Source organism: Epinephelus lanceolatus, chromosome 18 (assembly GCF_041903045.1).
Source record: "Epinephelus lanceolatus isolate andai-2023 chromosome 18, ASM4190304v1, whole genome shotgun sequence".
NCBI classification, from domain to species: Eukaryota; Metazoa; Chordata; class Actinopteri; order Perciformes; family Serranidae; genus Epinephelus; species Epinephelus lanceolatus.
In genome coordinates this window covers 11,068,199-11,093,200 of record NC_135751.1, presented here as the reverse complement: position 1 = coordinate 11,093,200, position 25,002 = coordinate 11,068,199, and the positions used below count along the sequence as shown (strand labels likewise).

Genomic DNA, 25,002 nt, shown 5'->3' with positions numbered 1-25,002 from the left:
AGGCTTCAGGTGCAGAATTCCCAAATGTCTCTAATGGGCTGCTTTTGATACTCGCTCTGCTGACATGTGTTAATTGAAGTCATGTTCTGCGTGCAGTCTTCTGCTGTGGATGTAAGACGAGGGAACCCCACCACATCTTAGCATCTTATTTCATATCAGACCTTTTCAGCTTGAGCTTTAGGTAGAAAAGTCAAAACAAAGATATGTCTTCCTTGACTCTAAAAACACAGGTGAGACCATGTATGGATTTATTTCCTCCCAGCTGAAGCTGTTGTGGTGTTTAGTTTGCACTAAAAAGGCCAACTAAATAATTCATGAAATGTAGCTTCATGGCAGCAACTTTAAAAAATGATAAGGTTGTAATTAAGAGCTGGAGCAGTTGAAGCCTGTGTAAAGGATTAATGATAAATGTCTATCCCTAATTGTCAAAGGGAAATTGAATGTTTGTTTTACACTTACTCTCACTGGTGCTGGAATGTGGGCTGCGATACAGACGAGGTTCTTGTGAACGGCATAAACCATGAGGATTACAGAGCAATTTTCCTAAAGAAAAAATAAATTCAGCACAGCACTTTTTCTTCCTGTTAATTACCCTCTTTCTGAGCGGGTCGCAAGTTTTCATCAATGTTTATTATTGATTAAATCTGTCGTTGTAGCTGTCATTTATGAGTCGGGAATTACTGTTGATTGGTGCACAAGGGTTGCATATAATTGGGTTACATTAAATAGATAATTCAGCTGATCTCATAAATGTCTAATGTGAAGGCTTGTTTGATTATCAATTAATGTCAGACGGAGATGCAAGAGGCTGTTAGGATTCCAGTTGGGGTTGCTTGTGTTGCAAGTTGAAAAGCTACTGAATCTCTCTCTCTCCACAACTGTAAGAGCCTGCAGCTTTTACAGTGACTTATATGTATATCATTTCTAATATATGCACTAATGAATTCAAAGTAAAACTCAAGCATGCATGCACTGACACACACACAGTGCACACAGTAGCCAGTAAACAAGTCTTTGAAAGATGCAACAAATGATACAGACATCAAACACGACAGCTGACAGAGATTTGGCTTTCAATTACACAGAAATCATTGCTATTTTTCTGTTGTTATTACTCATAAGAGTATGAAGGAGAGAAATAATTAAACTGATTCTTTCATACTTCAGAAGTGTCTTCATGGCACCTTTCTAAAAGCATATAATATAATATAATATAATATAATATAATATAATATAATAGGATGGTCTTATGAATGAATAGTTTCTCCAATTAATTCTTCTTAAAGAGCCAGTACACTGATTTTACACATGCTGCTGGTTCAGTTGCCATGTTTAGTACTGTTCAGCTGTTTTAACCGTTGTATCATGTGTTATGTGGCTGTTAAAGATCATCAGGGTTATTGTGGTATGGAGTTATAACCAAACAGAATGGCTGCTTTAGTGTCTTTTATCAACTCCATACCCTTCAGTTTGTAAATCAGGGTCAGGGTTAGGGTTAGATTTAAGGGGGCAGACCCTGCTAGGTTGGATAATAGGTAGGACTTGGTAACGGTACACGACACCTTTAAGGTATCAACTTATATAACCCAGTACCAAGTAGTATCAAACGTTCTCCAGTCAAACGATACCTGCATTTGATCCTTTTTGTATCAGATCTACCAAAATAAAAGACTATTTGTATGGTTTTGCTCACAGCCAGTCACCACAAGCATTTTTGTATTAATGCGACCTGCGATTGGCTCACTACAGCAGCAGCTACAACCCATGCAGTATGCGAAGGGATTAAGTCGAGTGTGGTGTATTTGACGAAACTGGCAGTTCAGGCTGCCGAGATGCCACCAAAACATGCAAAGGTATGGCTATGCTACACGCCTGTAGCGTCTGGTGGTAATTTACACAACTGAATGCTTCCATTCACATCATGGGTAGTGAATGAGGTAGAAAAAAAAAGGTTTCAAATTAAGTACTCTGATTTGTATCAGTATCATTTTAAGGGTGTGGGTATCATATTTTTTTAAACAATGCTTAACCCTTATAGGAAATGTAGAATGCAGTGTTACTGGAACTTGACCCACGTTAGGGATTAAAAGTCAAGATATCTTGGCCTCTGATACTACGATTTCACTTGCTTTCTTTTCATCTGTCTCATGCAAGTCCCCAAGCATTATGGGAGTTCAGTTCCAAATTTCTCGTGTGCACCTTTAAACCTTTTATTACTGCACCCTTTTGTCTAAGAGTCACAAATTTGTCAAACCAGAACTTACTGTCTCTGAAATTCACCACAAATAGATGTCCGTACATGTTAAAAGAGAGAGAGAGAGAGAGAGAGAGAGAGAGAGAGAGAGAGAGAGAGAGAGAGAGAGAGAGAGAGAGAGAGAAACAGACCTTCTATATCCATGGTTAGAGTGCAACAAAGACAATTTGATTAGATTTACAAAAAAAAAAATCATTAATTAATGAATTATTCCAACATAGACATGGACACACAAAGACAAAAATAGATCTTAAGTTTAATGAAAAAAAAAAAAAATTACCATGTAACATAAAGGGTTAATATGAATGTGTGCATGATCACACAGACCACACGCATTGCTCATGTTGTGAAGACAGCTAATGGCTGCTGTCACAGCTTTAAAAATCCTCTGTGTCCCTCCGTGGACCGCTGAGCAACAACCGAGCTCACAGGCTGCAGGAGCGCTTGTTGAAGTGAAAGGTGCGACTTCCTGCTGTGACAGAAAGGTGTGGCCTCGTGTCGCACTCGGCGTGCCTGCTGCCGACACACCAGGTCTGCCCGGCAGTGGTATCAGCATGACACGCAGCAAGCCTTCACATCCCCAACACACAGCCCCTAATTACTGCACAGCCCTGCCAGTTTGCAGCCCTGGGCCAGTACTGCCTGCTCAGTGCCAAGGTGTAAACACTGCATTATTAACACTACATACAGTCTGCGCACATGGCTATGTTTAATATACTCGACGTATGTCTACATGGAGGCGTTACTTTAGTGGGATTCTTTACGTGGAGCAATACAATGGATTTATTGTTTCCTAGACAGTGAGCTCCGAAATCACCAGATGGGCGATTTGCTGCGTATAGTGTAATGTATGCTTACAAATGATGTTTAATGATGTCTTCCAGGGCTAGGAAACAAAACATTACCGTTTCAAGGCTAAATATGCAGGCTCTATGTCACAATGCTGGAGTTAAAGGAATATCTAAAACCATGTATTTTTCTTGTTATTTTATCCATATTTATTAGCTGTCAGGATGTCTTGATGACATAACATGATTTCTTCTTTGTCATTATAACCCACCAGTAAGCTAAATTTTATTTTGCAAAATGAAAAAACAGAACAAACTGCTGTTTTGGTTTAAAACCCATCCAGCCTATACCAGCATACAGTACACAGGGTTGAGAGCAGGGTATTCCCAGACAAGGTGACAGTCTATAGGGCTGACATACTTATAGAAAGACAACCATTCATACTCATATACACACTGTGCCAGGAAGTTCAGATGTTGCTTTCGTAAATACCAGGTTAAGACCTCACTTAGGCCAGAAAAGTGCACGGCACCATAACAGGATGTGATGGGATTAAGTGGAAGTAAAGCAATTTCTGCTACATTGTATTATAAAATAATTCAATATAGATTACATTTAGTGGATGACTTAACATCACAGAGTATTTTACTTGTGCATGACTTTAATGAAAAATTATAAAAAAAATCCTGAGTGTTGCCTGGTGAGAGTGGCACAAAAAAGAGAATAAAGTATTAAAGTTCCTCTCAAAAACATGCTTTTTTTTGTAGTTTGTAGAAATACTGTAGATCGATATTTTTTGAACATGATTTGCCCACATAAAAAGTAAAAAAACAAAAACAGAAAAGGGCCTGGAAGCGCATTTACTCTTTCTCCATCATTAAGAAATTCTCTGCCCCATTCACCACCACTGCTTGCGCTACATGTAGGTTGACCGATGAAGAGCTATGTGCATCAAGGAAACATTGGAGAGATTCAGCCATACATGTCTGAGCCTCAGTCAGACCTGGACTCAGATCAGGAGTCTGTTGTGCACCAAAATCAGCAACTAGCAGTGTAGTTAGCAGCTTGTTATCTGACATAGAACTAGCAGTTGTGAAACATACAATAATATCGTCTATGATGTTACAGTGTGTTCACATTGTCCCTTTTGTATTACCTTATTTTATATACTGTGAGTAGTATACACGTCTCTGCCATTATTTGGAGAATAGTGGAACTTGGCTTGCAAATACTGATACGTAGCTACACCTGGCTTCTCCTTTGATACTCCTTGTTTGGCCATGGTGTTATGCAAATGATATGGAAAAGCCCCACCTTGCAATTTGATGGGATTGGTTCCTTAGATATGTGATGTATGAAACCCTGGCTGCCTGTTTTTGAGGCTGTCACTGGTGCACCACAGCTCCAAGGTGTAAATGCTCAGTCACTGCTAATTTCACTTTTGATATGTATTGTAGCAAATAAAAAAACCTTGATAACAAGGCTAAAAACTTAATTTTCATTGGAGAGTGGTACTTTTAAAACACTTCATGTAATAAGATCAATACTAACACTGAAAATCAGAAGTTTAACAATCAACCAAACTGCAACTGGGAGTCCCGCCAAAGCCAACAGGAAGCCAGGAACAGTACCCACAGGCTAACGAGCACTGAATGTACTGTCTGCAACTGGTACATGAACCAGTGTGTACTGGGGTTGGTGTCACCAGCAGGCGAGTCGAGGCGATACATATGCAGATTTGCCGTCATCTCAGCAGCAAGCAAATCCATTGTGAATCTATGGCAAGTCACCAGGCATGCTGCCACCACTATGTCGCAGTACTCCAATGATTTTGTACCACCATGCAAGGTATCAATGTGTCTATTTTGATCACTGGCAGTTAGCTTGGTGACATAAAAGCTGAGTACAAAGAAGGAGATAAGGTACTGTTGGCATGCTAATAGCCTCCTAGTTACTCTATGGCTGGAAACAATTCTTCAAAATAAAAGTGCTGAGCCAAAAATGTTCTACACTTAAAAGTTGTTATATTATGTTGTGTTTGTTGTAGTGATGAAGTTGACACAGACACATATAATAGCCATTTTTAGATGTGAAAAATGTCCAGGTATAATCCAGAACCCAGCTCATGCCACCATTTTTAGCTGACTGCAGGTATTTTGCAGCAGCAGTTAGCACAACTTCCTGTCACTACAAGCATAAAAGTAAAAAGAAATGCAATATGTAAAACTTTACAACTTCACCACAAAAAAAAAAAATCAATCTTGATGTTTAAGAGGGGACAGAGAGGGAGAGAGCACAGAGCCTCTGGTTGTTTCAGTGCAGTATTGCATAACAGTATCACTGTGCTCAGCCTTACTTTGACGACGTGCTGTATTTAGTATAGAAATGTCAATACCTACCTGTGGAGCTGATGAAGGCAGATAAAAGGAGCATAGCTGAGGATCCTTGTCAGCGAGTTGTAAAACAGGTCACTCCATAAAGTGAAGTGTGTGATTACAGAAAAGTAACCTGGGAGACTCAGGATGGAGCGGCATCTCCTCCTGTCTTCAGCCAAACGCCCGGGTCTCACACCAGCTGCGACCAGACAGCGCAGGGCCTGGCGTTTGATGAATGAGGACGATAGGTCGACATGGCCATAACTATAGCCTGGAACTCCACTGGGATTTTGTGGGGTTGAGAGTGAGAACTCGGGGGAAGTGCGGCTCATTGTCTCCCCTGGAGTCTTTCTAATGACAGAGATCTGAGTGTAGTCTGACAGAAGATGCTCTGTAAGTAGCAGCACACTACAGAAGAGAGGTGAGATCATCATAAAATATTAAGACAACAGATCTCGAGCCGGTGAGGGTCAGAGACAGACGGACATTTTAGGCAGAACACGCTCTGTGTGAGGCCTTCACTTCCTCCTCTCTCTGAAAGCTCTATCTTCATAATGGATGGCAGAGTCTCCGGGGAGTGTCTAGACTATGGTGGGAAATCTAAATGGTCGGGAAAGCCACTCGCATCCTTGGTAAGCGCGTGTGGAACATGGGAGAAATGCAGCTCAGGAGGGAGACAGGAAGCGGGGAAGACCAGATCTGCACCCCGAGCAACGCCATCTTAACCCGAATTCCATTTTTCATCTGTAATTGAAGGAGATTTCTAGAAAGGAGAAGTGGGGATTATATGATGCTAAAACGCCCTCAGATTCTTATTTTCTACCTTTTTCCCTAATCCCTCCAACCCCAAGTGCCCTTAGCTTCAGACCATGATGCTCTCTGTCTACATCCACACCACCCCTGCCTGCCTGCCCCTTCCCCTCCAGTCTCTCTCCCTCGTTTTTTTTTTGCCTCCACCCTTTTTCTTTTCCTCCCTCTCTCCCCTCAGTTATTTATGAGCAGGACTTGAAATAGACTTCAGTATTTGATAAAAGCGTGATCCTTAATCCGAGTTGCCTGAGAAGTGCATTTCATTTTTATTTCCCATCAGAGATTGATGTAGGAGTGGGGCGGTTACCCACTCTGTGATTGCTAATGTAAATCCATTGGGTTCTGGTGGACATGTATAAAGATATGGAGGACTTGTATGTGCATGGTAATGCCACAAATAAGAGATTGTGTGTGAGTGTGTGTGTGTGTGTGTGTATATATATGTGTGCAAAGTAATGGAAAGGCTGGATTGTGATGTGACAGAGAGGGAAGGAAAGAGCAGAATTATGTGAAGCCTGTCTTGATTTATCAAAAAGCGCAGCTCGCTTCTAAAATAAACTGTTCTTCTAAAATATCACAATATTTGCAAAATCACTAATTGCGATTCTTTGACTGCCTTTAAGCCGTTTCATATTTCAGCGTTCACTTGTGCTTTCCTGAAGGAGGCGGAAAAATAAAATGGGTGATAAATTCAAGATGACAGTTACGCCATATGAATGAGGCCCCTTGTGTATCAATTCGCTCAAAGCCAGCTGCAAATTTAACTCAGCCTCCTTATGTGGCAATTACTGATGGGTAACATAACCTGAATATATCTGCTCTGTTCATTACAGCAATGTTCTCTATAGCTGGCAAATGTTCTTTAGAATCCTACAGCAAATTAGCTCATCCCCCAGGACGTCTTTTATTGGATGATCCAGCACTAGAGGATGCCGCAAAACCACTCGAGCTCTCCGCAGCCTGCCCCGGTTGCCACAGGGTTAATATTTAAAAGCGCAAGCTCCCAGTCGTGTATTGATGATATGTTTTGAAAATTGCTGAGGCAGGCTCATTGTTACAGTGCTGTCTAGAAGATAGCCAAGCCTCCCCCCCTCCCTCCCTCCCCCCTCCTGTTTTCCCCTCCCCCTTTACAGCCGCCAGATGGAAAACACACTAAAGCATGTAATGTAATATAGCTTGGCACACAAAGGTGTTTCACACCAACTTCATCTGGCCTCTGATCTGCCATGAAAAGATTTTAACCAAACACACTCCTGGTCACCAACCCATCAGTTTGGTTGCTTGCACTGGTACAAAAAAAAAAAAAAAAAAACGAAGAAAAGAAAATGCAGCAGCACACACATGAAGACAGCGAAGCTCAGCAGCTAAAAACAGAGAACAAGTGGAAAATAGGCTGTGCCTCCCAATTGCCTGTGGCATACTTTAAGGTTTCTCTGAGATCCACCAGTTTTTTTTTTTTCCTTCAGCATTGTCTTCTTCTTCTCTTCAATGAACTAAAACTGCCACAGCTTCAGTGCAACATCTCAGTCACAGTGAAAAGAAGAAAGAGGAGCAATCTGTTAGTCCTCCACTATCACCAGCATCATCATCAACACAAGCCTCCCCCCCTCCCCCCCCCCCACACACACACACACACACACACACCCCTCCTCCCCGCAGAGCTCTCCACCACGACTCCCAGCTTCCTGACTCCCCCTTCCTCCCCCCCCTCCTCCTCCCCGGGACGCTGAATTTTACAGTACCGTCTGCAGGATCCCGGTTTGTTTCGGCGCACTCCTCTATGCAGAGCAACACGGCTCCGGTGGAGGAACGCTGGAGGCAGCTGTCAAGCGCAGGCTGCTGCTGCTCTAGTTGAGCCTCGGCGCCGTACCGACTGATTTCACATTCACCAATAAGAGACGGCACAGGGGGGAGAGAGAGAGAGAGGGAGAGAGAGAGAGAGAGAGCAGAGAGACAGAGGGAGAGTCTCGAAGTGAGTGGTGTGGAGAGGCAAGTGGAGTGGAAGAGTGTCAAAAGAAAAAAGAGGTTACAACACCTCCCCAGCTCTCTTTTCTGCTTTTTCCCCCCTCTTTCTTGTGTTGGCTCAGAAGAAGAAGAGAAAGAAGGGGGCTTTTAAAAATTAACTGAAGAACAAGCTGCTTGTAGAGAAAGAGGCAAAAGAAGAAGAAGGGGGGAAACCTCAAGTCGAGCCCTATTGAACAGTTGAGAGGGAGGGCTGCCTCAGTGGAACAGGGACCAGTAAAGCTCTGTCCAAACGCTCGGACTCCTCTTGACACCCACACTGGTTGGACTGGTCCCAGTGCTCGGCCCCGCTCTCCTCCACCCGCTTGCCCACACCTGTCCTGCTTCCACCATGATGATGTACTTTTGGGTGAGTACCGGACCACAAAGTGTGTATGTCGTTTTGCGCTCACACTGCTCCGGCATGGGCAGAGAGTTGGTGTGTGTGATGATGTGTCAGGCATATGTGTTTCAGTGGTTTTTTGTGTGTGTGTGTGTGTGTGGGGGGGGGAGGTGGGGTGGGGGGTGGGGGGGAGTTGCGCCTCCCACATGCATGAACAGAGCTGATGGTTTTCCACTTCCATGTGTTTTATTGATGCTGGATGCTGCAGCCAGATGCTATAGAGGCCTGCGCATACGTGTCGGACTTATTCAGCCTTTAAATGAGAGAGGATGTTGGAGTGTGATTATTACCCACACTTATACCTTTACAAGTATTGTTATTCAACTTCAACTAACAGTCAAACTACCCAGCATGTAGCATGTCTGCTATTTGAAACTACATCTCCTCGATTAACGCCAGCGTCTGAGAATGAGCTGCTCAGGGTCTTCTGGGGACACATTTCGATTTCCTCATCTGCGCTGTGTTTCAAACGCGTTTTGTGATGCTGTTGTCTCCGTTGCCTATACATCTAAGTCAGCCAGAATTCCTCCTATTTTTGTCTTTTCATAAATTAAGCGGCATTAAGCGCAGAATGAGGATGATTACAGATTGTTCAGCAGAGCTGCTGATTAATTCTGTTTGAGATCATGTGTGATTAGTCAGATTGGTTTTGTCTCCTCAGTGGTTTGCATTCTCACCACAACAATACCCGCCCAGTGCTCGCTGCTTTAGCATTTACACTCCACACTACATTTATTCCTCACTAATGCCCATTGCAGATCATTTTAATCCTCCACTGTTTTGCCAACTTGTGTTTTGTACCTTCACAGAAATGCAAAGTAAATGAAATTATTTTTCCAATGCACCACATATTTCCAGCTTTGCCACTGTAAACAATTTGAGCTATAATGCAGTTACAGATGTGCCTCTTGCAGACTGTGTGTGTCTGTCTGTGTGTGTATGTGTGTGTGTGTGTGTGTGTGTGTGTAGCTATTGATTGTAAGTTCATATTTCTCGGGAGAGAGCATCTTTTTTGGGGGGTAAAGTTATTTTATGTGGATGACTTCATTAGAAATGACTTAATACTACAACCGCTTTTTTTTTTTTTTAAACTTGGAAGTAAGAGCAAAAACATGAATAACAAAAAGCATGTTAAGCATGCTATGAATGAAGCAGCGCTGGGTATTGATTTAGAGCTCAGATTTCTGGAGAGAGAGGATGTTTTGGGGCCAAAGTTACTCTAAGTGGATAAATGAGCTCACATTTGGACCACGAGAAAAGTTTTCTTTTTGTTTTCAAGTAGAGTGGAAGTGACAGGAAGGTATATGATTTCCAAATTATGTCATAACTAAAAGAATATAATACAGTGTGCTGTATTGTTTGCCTTGTGAGGCCTCGCTGCAACGCAGGCCTCCCTGATACTCAAAGCGTTTCTCTTGTGATACCTCCTGGGTATTGATGCTTATTGAGAGAGGCTCATCACTGTCTCCCAGCCTCTTTGAAGGCGTGCTTTGAGGATACAGCTCAACTTTTTCCACCTCTCAGTTTCATCACTAATTCTCCCTGCAGTCGGTCGGGGCGATGACCACACACACACACACACAGAGATGTAGGCTGAATAGAGTGAAGCAGTAATGCTGACAGTCTGCAGCCCTGCAGGCTCATCAGTGTAACAGTGGGCCTCATGTACTGTAGTGGGCTGTTTCTCTCATCATATCAGTTAAGGAGCCAGTGCATCAGCGTTTTTCTGCGTATGTTTATGAGCGGATCCATAAATTTTGGGCTAAATAAAACATTTTACTACTTTCACTCTCTACTTACTTTCGAAGTTACTTTTTTCTCCTAGCATTAATTCAATACATGACTCCTTATTTTTTTTTATCATTTCCATCTATAACTCTAAAATGTATAATTATGTCTTATTTTTACTTTGAAGTTTCAGGATACTGAATTTCTGAATGATCACTGAAGCTAAATGTCCAGTGTTGAAGGTAACTGTGCTCAAAAAAGAAAAAGTAGTGAATATTTCCACAATTTTCGTCCAGGTTAGCTATAGCTGAGAGGTTATAAAAGATTATTATTATTATTATTAGTATTATTATTATTATCATTAAAATTAATATTGATATTATCAGCCTTTAAATAACCTAAACCTGATAAAGTGGTGACAAAGTGCTGTTATGATAAGTCAGTCATTAGATGTGATGATCAGTGGAATGTTAACCGACATCAGCATAGTTAATAGATTAATTAAGTGTTTAAATAATTTATAAAGCTACAGTTCTTTTTTGTTTTATATCATTGTATTAAAAAAAAACTTTGTGTTTTTGTCAATTTTTGGGACAAAACAAGCAATGGAAAGATTCCAGCTTGGACTCAGGATAAATGTGATCAGCCTTTCTGACCATACTCAGACATGGTGTTGACTAAATGATTGTAAAAATTATGGGAAAATTAACAATCACGTTAATGGAAAGTGAAAGTGATGGTAAGCTGCAGCCATAAAATTTGACATCAGCCTGGTCGTGTTTCGAATCAAAGGATGAGAACAAGCTATTGGAAAACATAATAAATTATTGTCAAGACTAAATGCTAAATATTATCTGGCTCCTTTTTATTATTATTTTGTTGTTGTTTTTTTTCAAATATGAGGGTTTGTGGCTTTTCTCTGTTTTATATCGCTGTAGATTTAATGTGTTTAGGTGTTGGACTGTCTTTGTGACAAATATTGTCTGATCAGTTGTATTGTGTGGTCAAACTATTGTTAATGCCGTTTGTTGAAGCCGAAACAATTTTCCACAATGTGGACAATAAAGTTATCAACTAACAACACAAGTGTTTGAGAGCAAAGCAGTGGGTTCTCAGAAACTGCGCTGGACCTTTTTTTCATTAATTTCTGACATTTAGACTAAACAATTCATCGATTAAACTGAGAAAATAATCAGAAAACAGATTAATACACAATGAAAATGAATGTGTGTGAGTGTAATAACAGAAGCAGTGACATAAGTTTTTGTCCATTAAGCAGGTGAAAATGTTCAGGGCTTAGACAGTTTTTGAAAAATCTTACAGTTCCAGCTTCACACGACACTGCAGGAGGTAGTGTAAAAGAATTTGGGGCGTCTTCTCTCCTTCTTACTCTTCAACATCTACTCAGCAACAGAACATGCGCTGGATGACATGAAAAGTGAAACTGTAAGAGTATTGCATCGCACTTGTCATTCCTGAGAACAGTAACATCACAACCAGTGTGTGATCAATGTTTTACCACCCATCCCTGGTATCTACAGTGTGTGTCTGTGGCTCTGTGTGTGTGTGTGTGCATTAGTCGGCCAGCGTTTAGCTGTGAGAGGAGGGTGGGACCGCCTCCTGTTTGAACTGCAGGTGGTGAGCATTACCTGCGGTCCCTCCGGAGGCCTGTCAGCCGTGCATCAGTCTGGGGAACCTGCAAGCTCCCCTCATTAGAATATTTATTCACCAAGCAGATGTTCTTATCCGGGGCAATTACCTTTGGCTTACATTTCCCCGTTGCCCACTGATATAGATGAATGTGTATACAAAGACGTCCCAGGTTATGCATGGGGCCCCTGGGTGCCACCCACCTTTTTCCCCCATATGCATGGCGGGCAAGCCAGCGACCGTCTGGTGTGCCTCAGCGCGCAACCCAAACCCCAACCTCAACTCCACTGTGGTAATTGGAGGAAGTGGAGGCGACATCTCCTGCGATGGCCACACAGTGATGGAGAGACGGCCTGTATATCATTCTCTCCACCCGGCTGTTCCTTTGCATTAGAGACAGAGAGAAAAAGGGAAGAGGCATGGAGTGGAGAAACCATGCATGCTTCTGTCCTCCCCTCAGTGTGATGAATAATTTAGCAGTGCAGGGCCCTCGCTGTCGAGTAGAGATGGTGGTAATGGGGAGACTGGATATATATGGCATGGCAAGGAGCAATGGTTTACGTTAGACTTCCCCAACACAACGCAGTCAAGTGTGCCGCAGGCTGCTCACATGGTGTGTTTGGCCTGCATTAATGCTTTGTTTTCATCTGCAAAAAAAAAAAAAAACACGACAGAAACCTCCACAAGAAGCCGGTTTGAGGCTTCCGAGCTGTGGTCATTAGTAGGAATGAATTCCCTTTAGGCAGATGTTCAGTCAAAGCTGTTGTGATTTAGTCATGTATGGTGTTTTATATTGCAAATTGTATCAGTAGGTTAGATTTCCTGAGAAGGTGAAGAATAGCTTGGAGCATGGAGCTGGACACAGTGCATGTATGTACAGCATATGTTTTAGTTACAATGCATGCATATGGTGTCAGCCTCTGGTGAGACATTACAAACCCACACAGATAGGTTTGCAGCCTAACTGGCAGAGGATGTTGAAATTCATGGCGGACTGTGTATAGAGGCAGAGCTGATCAGCCATTCTGGGCGGGAGGGCAGCGAGTCCAGGCCGCCGGTTTCATATTGCAAGATGAAGTGCTTGCGATCGTTTGTTAATGTATTAATTGATCTGTGTCCTCAGACGGGCGAATCAGGAGTAGTGTCACGTAGACTCTTTAGTACTCCCCGAGACGCCTTCATTAGCTGCTGCTGGCCGGCTCTCCACCCCCATTACAGGACCGCGTTGCCACACACTTTACCTGACTGCTGTAATAACTTTAGACATTTCTATCTTCCGGCAAGTCCTCCGACAGCCAGAACAGTTTGGGGGCTTAACATCAAATGCGAGGCGCTTCTTTGAAAGGCTTATACTGCAGGTGATTCACTCCAGGGTGTCACGTGTCGTTGTTTTGTCTGCGAGTTGTTGCTCTCCTTTTCTTCCAAGTTTCAGTAAGGGCTGTTGCAATCAGTCATTAATTTCCAGCTTAATGTTTTATAATCTGGAAGGCACACATGCCTTTGTAGCAGGGCTGATGTAACAGCTCTGCTACAAAGCCGAGCTAAGGAAGCAGTGGAGTCAGAACATCCAGGAAACATGTTATCTGTTTAACCACTAATACCATGAGATTCAAGCATTGGTGGTAAACTGTATGGAAAATCAATTCCAAAAGAAAAATTGGGTAGTAGAATTTCCTTTTTTCCTCCTTTTTTTTTTTTTTTTTTTTTTTTTTTTTTAGAGGGGAGGGTGGGACCCGGGCTCCACCCTTTGTGCTCTGTGGGATCATTAGCAATCAGTAGCTTTAACAATAATTCTGTCAGCTTTTGGTCTCTTCCCCTTGGGGCTAATGGGTCTAGAGCCCAGCTAATTGTGATTAGACTCTGACAGCAGGTTTTACTTGCAGGATTTTCACACCACAGTCCTCTTTGATATTAGCTGCACAGCTGATAAAGAGATTAGATACAGGAGGAGAGAGAGAATGGAGAGGAGGGAGGGAGGAGAGGGGGGCGGGGGGTGTTCTTAAACTACAGAAAGACACCTACACGGGGGAAATCACTGGCGAGTTTAGCAGAGGAAAATAGATCCGGACGCAGTAAAAGCCTTGCGCTCGCTTATTGCACCTGCTATCATTAGCGCTTTTGTACACATGGTCAGCCTCCCAGGGAAAAGTCATTATCCAGCTGTGCCGTTATTTTTCTGCTGTTTTCTCCTAGTGGAGTGTGACTTCAGGGCTATAGCCAGCGCACCATTTAATGCCTCCAACACAATAAAGGACTCTAGCCTTAATGATGTGGGATTGGATGGCCATGCCTCAGGTTGTCCAGGGGCTTGTGAGCTGTTACTACGAGCGGCCATTTTGCCTCACCGCTGTCGAGGCTCCGTGTCAATTCAACTCCAGCCATTCCAGAGGAGGCAAAAATAAAAATCCGATTTAATGATTAACAGCGGCGGCGTTGTTTAAAGGGTCCTATCTCTCTCTCTGTCTCTCTGTCTCCCTTCAGAAGAATGAGAGAGTAAAGGAGTGCAGCTTGAACAGCAAAACAATGAGGAGCTGGTGGAGTAGTAGGATGGAAAGTTGCCAATGCACGCCAACGTGCCAAAACACAAGACAATATTGTCTGTTTTTCACTCGTGACTGAGTGAACAAACCCGGATGAGTGAATCACACGCGGAGGGATGTGTGATTATGCAGAATAATGTTTTAAACTTAAGTGAAGCAGACATTTTACATCTTACTGACTTGGAGAATTAAATATTAAAGTTATGGTTTCTCCAACAATTTATAATCTGAAAGAAACTGGAGCAAAGGTTCAAAGATTTTGCCCCAAATTTCACAACGTCTTAAGCCTAAAAATAGACAAAAGCATCATATGAGCATTGACAGTAGGACAACAACTGAGTTTCAGGATCACAGCATGTGTCAGTTAAGCCTTGGAGGAGCAGAAAAACATACTTCTTGGCAATTTAGACACCATGGCCTAAAAATGTCCCCCTTCAGCTGATCTAAAGAAAGAAATGGCTTGTCTCAGCACCGATTCATTTGCAGAAGTTTCCTTTCCTCTCCTCCTCCCGTTCAAAATGTACTTAAACAGAAGTATCTGTTTAAGTGAGCCTTCCCATTGCCAAATGCCATTTCGCAGTAATTATTTTCTGCTGCTTTATTTATTTATTTAACTTTTTGCGGTCGGCCTGTTGCACTGCCAGTAACTTCAGAAGTCTCTCATGGCAGTCCTTCATCCTCCTCAGCAGTGTTGCAGCAGAAGGCGTGTGCATCGCTAACACGCCTGTGCCATAGATATGCCCTGAAGTGTCAGCTCTCACATACGGAAAAGATTGGAGGAGAAGCCCCTGTGAGAACAGCAGCAACATATCCACTGGCAACCTGCCACGCATGATAAGAAAACCACTTCTGCCCTCTCTCTCACAGCAACAAATGTAATTTGTGCGCTTTCCACTTTTTTATACTCAGTTATTCAAATAGAATCATCAAGTTGTACTCTTTATAAATCAGAGACAAAAATTGCTGGCAGTAGGTTTTGTGGTTGTTATGATATCTGTCTGACAAACTGTTTTAAGATTGGGGCCATAATGGAGTAAATTTGTCATTTTTTTTTGTTCAAAGTATATTAAAGTAGAAGAAGAAAAAATAAATTAGCTACGTCTGGTAAGACAGGTGTCACCAGAGTTTGCTGAAAATCCCATTGGGACACTCTGCAAATAATGTCACCTTAGTCCCAATACGACTCATATCCACATACAAACATTTGCCTGTACACATATTAGCATATGTTAGCATGAGCTGTATGGAGAAAAATTAGTGTCAATATTAGAGGCAGATGTGTGTTTTATTATACCCTAATAAAAACAGGGTTTATATGATATATGAGTAGGTGTGTTGCAATGACGGAATTTCCCTTGTGATGATTAAGTGTCACACAACAGCATGATATCCAGGATTACTGCCATTTTTTTGTTGTTTTTGCAAATTGCTGAATTTATCCTGATTTTAGTGCTTTGCAAATAAGCTTCATTGTTAAAGGGATAGTGCACCCAAAAATGAAAATTCAGCCATTATCTACTCACCCATATGACGATGGAGTGAAGTAAAGTTGTGGTGAAGTTGGTGAAGTTTTAGAGTCCTCACATCCCTTGTGGAGATCGGCGGGGGCAGCGGCTAGCACACCTAATGGCAGACGCCGCCCCAGACTAACGTCCAAGAACACAAAATTGAATCCACAAAGTATCTCCATAGTGCTCATCCATAGTGATCCAAGTGTCCTGAAGCCCCGAAATAAAAAGTTGTTTCGAAAAACGTCATATGAACTCTGTTTTTAGCCTCACTGTAGCCTGTAGCTCTGACTGCTTCTCTGTGCCCCGCGCTTACGCGTGCGCGAGACCAGCGAAAGCATGAGCTTTGCTCACCCGTGTTTACATCACGTGACACGTGGACCGCAGGGGGAGACAGCAGTAACCACAGAGGATTATTATAGGTATATTGTTGGTGTTTAAATGACAAAGACACAGTTTCAAAACAAATGAAATACTTGTTCATTTTTTAAAAAAAGAAAATGCACAGGAAGTCAGTGAGACAAAATGAGGGGCGCAGCTTCTTTCTGCTAAGGTGCCTTTGTTGCATCTGGTTGCTATGATACATAATATTAAGTAAAATGTCAGCACAAGGTTGAGGACCTACTTGCTCTGGATGAAGGAAAGGCTAAGGTTTGTAGGGAGAGAGGACGGACTTGCTTGTCTATGTGGGTTCAGTATTAATTTCTCCTCCATTGTTGTCGTTAGCAATGAGACGGTTGGTCTTTGTGGTATTTGTCTGGACTCTCCTCTGTGAGCGAAAAGCTGTGTAAGAAGTGACAGTGATGAGTAGCTGAAGCGTTTTGTGTGTGTGTATGTGTGTATATATATATATATATATATATATAATTTTTTTTTAACTCTTAGTAACCAGTAAACCAGTGCAAATAAGACACGCAGCACCTCATCATGCTGCTGGCATTCGTAGCAGAGGGCGTATATTTGGTGCTCCAATGAAAGACATAAACATTAATATAGCAGTCATGGCAGATGCTTGCCATCCACTGCGGTTTGCTTGTCAATAGCAAGGTATTGCAAAAATGTGCTTATCAGCAGCCCAGTATATAGGGCTGAAACTATTTTTCACAGGCCCGTTGCTACTATTAAGAACATAAGGGATAACTAAATGTAAAACGTGTGTTGATAAAGTGATCCAACCATGTACAGGTGGCAATCTCCATAGACTGCAACGATCCCAGTCATATCCACTTTTCCACTGGTGTTTTTCGTACATGTGTTTATCTTTATGGTTGCAAGGGCTCCATTCAAAGCGTGTTATATACTCTTCTCAATCAATCCGTGGGAGTATAAACCCTCCTGTCACGTAAAAAGGGGTTAAGAAACAGTGTGGCACACAGGCTGTAAAATTAATGGCAGGAGAGTGACATTAGTGTTATAGGTTATTGACCGATTTCATGGAATTTATGACCCTAATCGAGAGGAAGTGTCAAAGGGAATGAAGCAAATAAGAGTGGCGCTGACAGCAGGGCCGCACTGTGGCCACTGGACACCACAATTTGAGCCTTCCCAGTAAATTGTAGCTGGGACTTTATAAGTCTCGGCGGAGGCCCCTTTCACTCCAGCAGCCTGGGTCCTTAGGCCATGCCCCGGGCCTACCTCTGTCCTCCAGGTCAGACACAGCCAGGCTCAGCGGATGATGAGAAACGCTACTTCATCTCACCTCATGTCAGGCTTGGCCTCTCTAGGTGTCAGCGGCTGTCTGTGTGTGTGTTTATGTGCATCCACACATGCGTGCACGCTCCTTGGCTCCTGTCAATGTCATTTTGAGTGTGTTTGTTGGGGGGGGGGTGCTCTTTCTCATGTAGTTTTCATGATCATTATATAATCTGCAGTGTGTTTGTAGCTACTGGTGTGTGTTTCCATGCCCGGTGTGAGCTGGTCAAAGCTCCTGTTTAAGCTTCAACTAGAAACAGAAATATTCAGCAGTGTGCAAAGGGCCAGCCCATAAAGATGACTGAACTCCTGCTGATAAATAATTCTCAGTTAAAACGCTGTATAATCCCCAAATATAACCCCTCAAATATACTGTGAATCCCATATATACATATATATATACATACATATACATATTGTGTGTGTGTGTGTGTGTGTGTGTGTATATATATGTATATAAATCCATGAAAACTTGTTTTCCAGTTTACACTACCAGTTGATATTTAACATATTCATATGCTGCGTTCACATTATATTACATGCAGTCGAGTTGGAGACCCCTTTATATTAAAGTTGTCATTTTAAGTCTGAGATATTAAGAATTTCTGACAGCTACAATATCTCCCACTTGGAATAAAGAACTACATTAAGTGTCAGTGCACTGTTCCCATTAATGGTTGCAAAGCCACCATCACTGGCAATTACATCTAAATAAAATCCAATAGGCCCTATTAACACCAATGGAATCAATTCACCTTAATGTAAAGAGACACATACGCTGTATCTGGCTTCATGAGCTAACAATCTACTGGTGTACTGATGTTTGGGGTCTTTGAAATGTTTGAACATTCTGGCAAAAAAAGAGGCTACTAACTTAATAAAAAACTGTCCTGAAACATGTATAAGACCACTCACATCCCAAATGACAGCACTTTTTAAGAGTCTAACTTACCCCGATGATCACATTTGACATGCCGAGCCAAGACATGTAGTGACTGTGCCACGAGCTTGTAAATTAAGGGAGTAAAACCCAAGCAGAAGCAATGAGTCCACCGACCAATATGACCGCAGTTTGTCTCTACACTCTGATATGACCCACAGGAGCGCTTCCTAAATAAGCGTCCTTACTGGTGGCACTGAGATCACCACAAAAACAGTATGACTATATTAAGGGCTCATTTATGCTTAATGCTAGATTCTGTCCATACTCTGCATTAATTTCATCCGTATTTCTGCATGTTTTTTAAAGCTTGATGAAATACAAGTACCACCGGGAATCGTGGGGCCAGTGTAACATAGTCTAAGCAAAACATGATCATAGGACACGATGGAGGCATTTAAAAAATGGCTGAACAGGAAAAAAAAAAAAAGGGTACTATTTACTACTACCTCCTCCATCGCCGCCTTGTTTTTTGTTGTCAGCAACTTTTGACTCCGCCCTCCATCAGGTGGATCTATCTATGCCAATATAAAGGACGCATGGAAGTGTGTGGGCAGTGACATTTCCAACGCATCTATGTTCGTATGTAAAGAGAGTATAAATGAACCTTAATGGTTCCAGTTTTATGCATGTGGCTAACAGTATCAAATGGCCATCACTAGGTTTAGGTAACAAACTGCTGGTTAGGTTTAGGTAAAGAGCATTTTTTGAGTTAAAACAGTTTAATTTGTTACGTCACTTCAGTTACGTATGTAACTTCTCTTTAGGTAAGTGACGAAAGCTAAGTACGTACTTACATTTGTAAGTAGAAATAATGTTGACTTTTGATTCACATGCATAGCAAACAACGTTCTTCTGGGTCAAAGACCTGTGTTTGTTTGATCCATGTATCCACTCCGACCTCCTCCCTATGTGGACTTTGTTGCTCTGTACACTACATCACCTAACTTCTTCCTTTCCTCCCTTCACAATTACTATGGCTACCAGAGGTCCTTGCCTGACAATAAACGGGTGGTAACAAGATGCTCGTACGAACGATCTATGTGGTCCTGTCTTGGGGGCGGACAGTCCAAGCAAAAGTTTTAATGTTCATCTAATCTCAATGAATCTTGTTCGGAAACAGTTTTCTTTCCTCCGTAGCTCAGGTGCATAGAGATAGTGCTAAATCGAGGCAAGGAATGAATATTTAAAACAGGCTCGCTTCACCCAAACACGCTTTCATTCATCTAAAAATAGGGGCTGACATTATCTCGTTGTCAACAACTTGGCTTGGACCTCCCAACAAGCGGCGACTCAGTGCTGTTTGTTTACTCGGGGTCCTTCAGGCTGTGTGAGGATGGTCAGCTGTGGCGGCAGTGCCTCCGCCGTTCTGCCCCAGCGCTCTGTGGCTTTGTGTGGTGGCTTTTGTGCAGAGCTCTAACCTGCTTTAAAATCCCTTTAGTGTGGTTCTGACATGCTGTGCTATCACATCGTGGCCTCTGCAGAACGTATAGAGCCATTCAGACACTGTGCAGAGCGAAATGAGTTTTATCCAGCGGTTGACGATTGAATGTAATGGCACTCTCTCCGGGGAGCAGCGTTTTCTATCCACTGATGTTCGCACTGATACGATGCAGCGCTTGCTCTGCACCGCTGAGGAACAGCTTGGTCTCAGCTCTTTTAAATTATGCATTTTCATGACTAGAATATGGGAAGAGAGTGTGCCACTTTTGGACGTTTACATTGAACAAAACGGATGCAATGTCTCACATGTTACATAATCCATGGGTATATGGATGCATTAGTGTTCGTCTGTTGTTGCATCATTTTCTGAGGAAAATATAAATAAAAGTTGTTTTGCTCTGGTGAAAACATTAAATAGAAAATGATGTTGCATGAGCATAGAATAAATAATACTGATAGTTTTAGAGCTCACGAATGACATGTAATGAGAATTAATATCTATATGAATGTCATCGTTTGTGGTTTGAGAGCTTCCATGACAGCTTAATCCCAAGACACAACAGAGACAAACAGAAAATAAATTTCCCCGCCACGCTGATTGATGACGCGCCGACACTCTGGCTGGTGTTTTTCATATAGTGATGAACATATAAACAAGGACAACACACTCTGCTTCTCATCATCAGCGATGGTGTGGTATTTGACAGAGAGCGCAGTAGTATGCTTTTTAATTAAAAAGAAAATTCAATAACCTTATCAAGACTTGCCATTTTAGTTTGAGACGTATTGATCGGCCGTTCAGTTATGCAGATCCGTCGCTTTCATCTTCTGGGCAATTTTGTGTGGCGGCCTCTGGTTACTGAAAAGATCTCATTTCAGAAAATCTATTTCATATATTATTCAGGTTATGTTTAGTTCGGCTTACAGTACAATATTCAAATATGTTGTCATGTCATGCACAGTGTGTCTTCATATCAAAGGGCGACAGATTAGAGGTTAAAACTGAGTCAGATCTGAGGCTGAATGGAGCCGTTTATACAACTTGTTTCTGAGAAGTACTTGAGTCCATAACAGGAAATTAGTGAAGTGTGTGTGAAGGTGAGTGCTGTCTCCAGAGATCCAGGACAAGATGGACAAACTCCCGCTGCTGAGAGAACGGAAACTGTGCCACTGATGATCTGTCGCAGCAGTAGGCTAATTGCCCACACACCTCTGTGTATCTCTGTTCTTTTTCTTTTTTTTCAATATGTCTGCTAATGGAATTAAAAACATGTTGCCAGGGGTCTTTGCAATTTAGAAAATAAGTCCATTAAGTTCATTAATTTAATAATGGGCAATAATAATGAATAAAAAGTATTGCTCAATTAGAGGGGAGCGTACGGTTGGCTGTTTCACATTCATTCGAAATCACCTCAGTGTGCAATAGCTTAATGAGATTATAATGGAATTGATATCGCATAGGTAGTGAATTAAACCGTTACCAGAGAACCCATTAGGAATGAAATTCTAATCCTGAAACACTTGTCACAGCTAAAATAGGCTTCTACTTTTGTTATTAGCCGTCAGTAGAAGTGGCAAGGAATCAGTCTGGACCGGAATGCAGAGTCTGAAGGTGAATCTCTTTCGATGATGATGAAAGAAAGTGATTGCCGTGGATGTGTGTTAATAGCTGTGAATGTCAGGCAGTCCCTCAGTATTTGTTTGGTATTGTATCATCACTGTATTGGTGGCATCAGCCCACTGATCCCATCAGCGGCCGCCTCCTCAGGTTTCATAGCCAGTGTTTCCAGACTAGCAAAGCTGCTGAGGACTTCAGTTAAAATTACACAGACAGCACATTCATAGTAATCTAAAAAGGTCAGGATAAATTACACTGCTTATTTCAGTAAAAAAGGCAGGTAATGTGATCTGCTGTGAGTAGTTTTTCATGCTGGCCCCAGTACATTCTCTCTGGGTTATGGCGCAGATTTGACTCTTTGACTTTTACACGCTTGACACTTGATGTCAATTTACTGTCTCTTTTAAAGACCAGGAGGGATTGGACGAGATGAACTTTTCCTTTTCATCAAGATATTACAATAATTTGAGGTGTTTTATATTCATAATGGCTTTTTTACAGGAACACTTAAAATAATGTGTCGTTGGAGGATGTTGTTAAAATCAGAAATAGATTGGTTCATAATTTAACTTTTCATTTAACGCCGGTGCAGTGATACACCTTGTAAATCCACGTTATCAGCAGTTTGCGCAGCTTCAGCAAGGCAAGCATGTCACAATGTATTATTAGTGTCAGTCTTAATGTACTATATATAATGTATAATGTGCTATATATAACTGATTCAATCAAAAAATGAGATCTCTGCTGTGTGAAAAATGTGGAAACAAGAAATTAATCAGGGGAAAAAAGAAACTCAAACAATTTACAGTACTTTTAAAAGGAGCTGGCGTGCCCTTGGCGGACAAAATGAGCACATTTTTTAGCCTGAGTCCTTTTTTATGTTAGAGATAAAGTACATTAAAAATGATTCAGATTGGTATTTCTTTCCAAAAATGGAAATATTGTATTTTCAGATGGGGGCAAAAAAAAAAAAAAAAAATACAAATCTTGTGGCTACACTTTAGATTCTCCACAAAACAGGCTTTCATGAATTCACAATGAGCTGTAATCTGAATGGAACATTTCTTGAACAAGCAGAAAATACAACCGGAACAAGCCGCAAAGTAAATCACACACTGCCCGGGACATACAGGTGTGTTCTTAGTCTGAGTTTGGCTGCATAAGCCTGTGAAATCTCCTCACACAGAGCGCTGTACTGTGCAACCTGAGTTTATTTCCTCATCCTGAGTCATTGTGGTGAGAAAAAAAAGGGAAAGAAGTCAAATGAGGATTTTGGGTCATGTGAGAGGAGAGGAGCGGTGAGATGACAGTACTGAGCATCCTAAAAAAAGACTGAAAGGAATTAATCAGTAAGATATGGTTGTCTGTGATATGAAAATAGGCACGTGTGTGTCAAGCTCTGTGTGTGTGTGTGTGTGTGTGTGTTTTTTGACTGAGAGAAATGGAGGGTTTATAGGAGAAAAAACGAAGGCGCTGCTTGACAAAATGAGACAAAGAAATGAGGAAACTCCCAGATACTGTACTTAGTCCTGAGCCGAGCGAGTACTCTATATACTCTGCTGTATGTGTGCGCATATGGGCGAACATGTGTGCGTGTGTGTGTGTGCTTAATTAATATTTAAGCCACCTTCAGCATACCCTGGAAAGGAAGTAAAGGGGATTGTGTTCTCATGGATCCTTTAATCCTCTGAATTAGCAGTTTAATAACAAGAAGCCATTTGTAGATTAGTAAGATCAAGCTTCCAAGACGTGCTTGTGTACAATCTACTTAAATGCTTTGATTTTTGATGTTGGAAAATTCCCCTCACACACCCTGCATATACAGTGAGAATGCAGCTGAACACGTGTTTGTGCGTTTATGGCAGTTACAGGGTGAGGCAGGTACTTTTTTAATTTGTAGTTTGTCACATTTTGGATTAGGGCTGAAATGATTAGTTTGAAATCGAAACACAGGACATTAATCAACAGAAAATCTGATCACTGATTAATCACTTATGAAGCAAAAACACCAAAAAATCCTTCACGTCCAGCTTCCTTAATATGAGGATTTGCTGATTTTCTCACAATCAGTGAAAGTAATATGTTATTTATTGATTCTTATAGTCTTAAACATGTTATTATGGGGTTTGACCAAAGTTTCATCTCCTACTGTTCCCTACCATTTGAGTTCGTAGAGTTTATATTGTTTCCGTGCCGAGGTGTGCGTGAAGGGAAACCTCCCAGCATGCACCGGGACAACAGACGCAAGGACATTAATCTTGTTTTATTTCCTTCCCTGCATTGTTACTGGTGTTATTGTATTTTACCTTTTGTTCTTTGTGTTTTCACTTTCGTTGCTGTTATGCAGTCAGTTGTAACAAGTGAATGCAGTTAGAACATGAGTAATACTGTGTGCATTCAGGGGCAGATCTATAGAAATATACATCGGGTGGCAAGAGAGTGGCATGGAGACTTTTTTTTTATTTTCATTGTTATTATTATTTTGCTTTTTGCCCTAAATGAATGGGATGGATTCAGAATAAAAGGGGGAGAGAGTGGACAACATGCACCAAAGGGCTGCAGGCTGTAATCGAACCCGTAGTTGCTGTGGCAAGCACATCGTTTTTGTACATGGGGGCATCCGCTCTACCAGGTGAGCTACTGGGCACCCTGTATGGAGGGATGCATGGAGACTTTAAGGGGTGGTAGAAATATATAAATTCTAATTTGATCTCAATCACATGTCAATAATTGCTTGGAAGAACTGTAAAACATTGAATAGAAACACCAAAAGGTGCAATAGAAATCATTGTTTTATCTTTAAATTTTCATTTTTTTCCCCATTGAACATAAACCGGTCGCTTAAAATTTGTCCACAATAGTTCATTAAATAATGTGTGTTCATAAACTTGCTTTTTACCTTCCCAAAGTGAAGACAAATCTGCCTGTGTCTTAGCTTCACAACATTTTCGTCAGTTTGTCGAGCCTTTATCAGGTCATATACGACATGCTCATTGACTGCATATAAGATATTTGAGCATGCATGGCAAACTTTTAATAAAACTAGGGATCCTTCAGTCACGTTTGCCAGCTAGCACATACTGCAAACACAGTGTTTAATGACTCCACTAGCCTTGCACTTTTCCGATTACTCTAATTTCTTCAAAGACCACCAGCAAGTATTACCTCATTTCATCACTGTATGGTCTGCCGACTGCCATTATCTATTATTTGAAGTCGCTGTGAATGCACATAAAGTCACAAACAGCTCC

At 41.6% G+C, this 25,002-nt stretch overlaps 1 protein-coding gene across 10 annotated transcripts in view; it reads left to right on the top strand.

The window, feature by feature from the left end:
- LOC117268171 (RNA binding protein fox-1 homolog 3-like) overlaps window positions 1-25,002 on the top strand; it is a 462,203-nt gene that overhangs the window by 325,230 nt on the left and 111,971 nt on the right. The window lies entirely within an intron of this gene.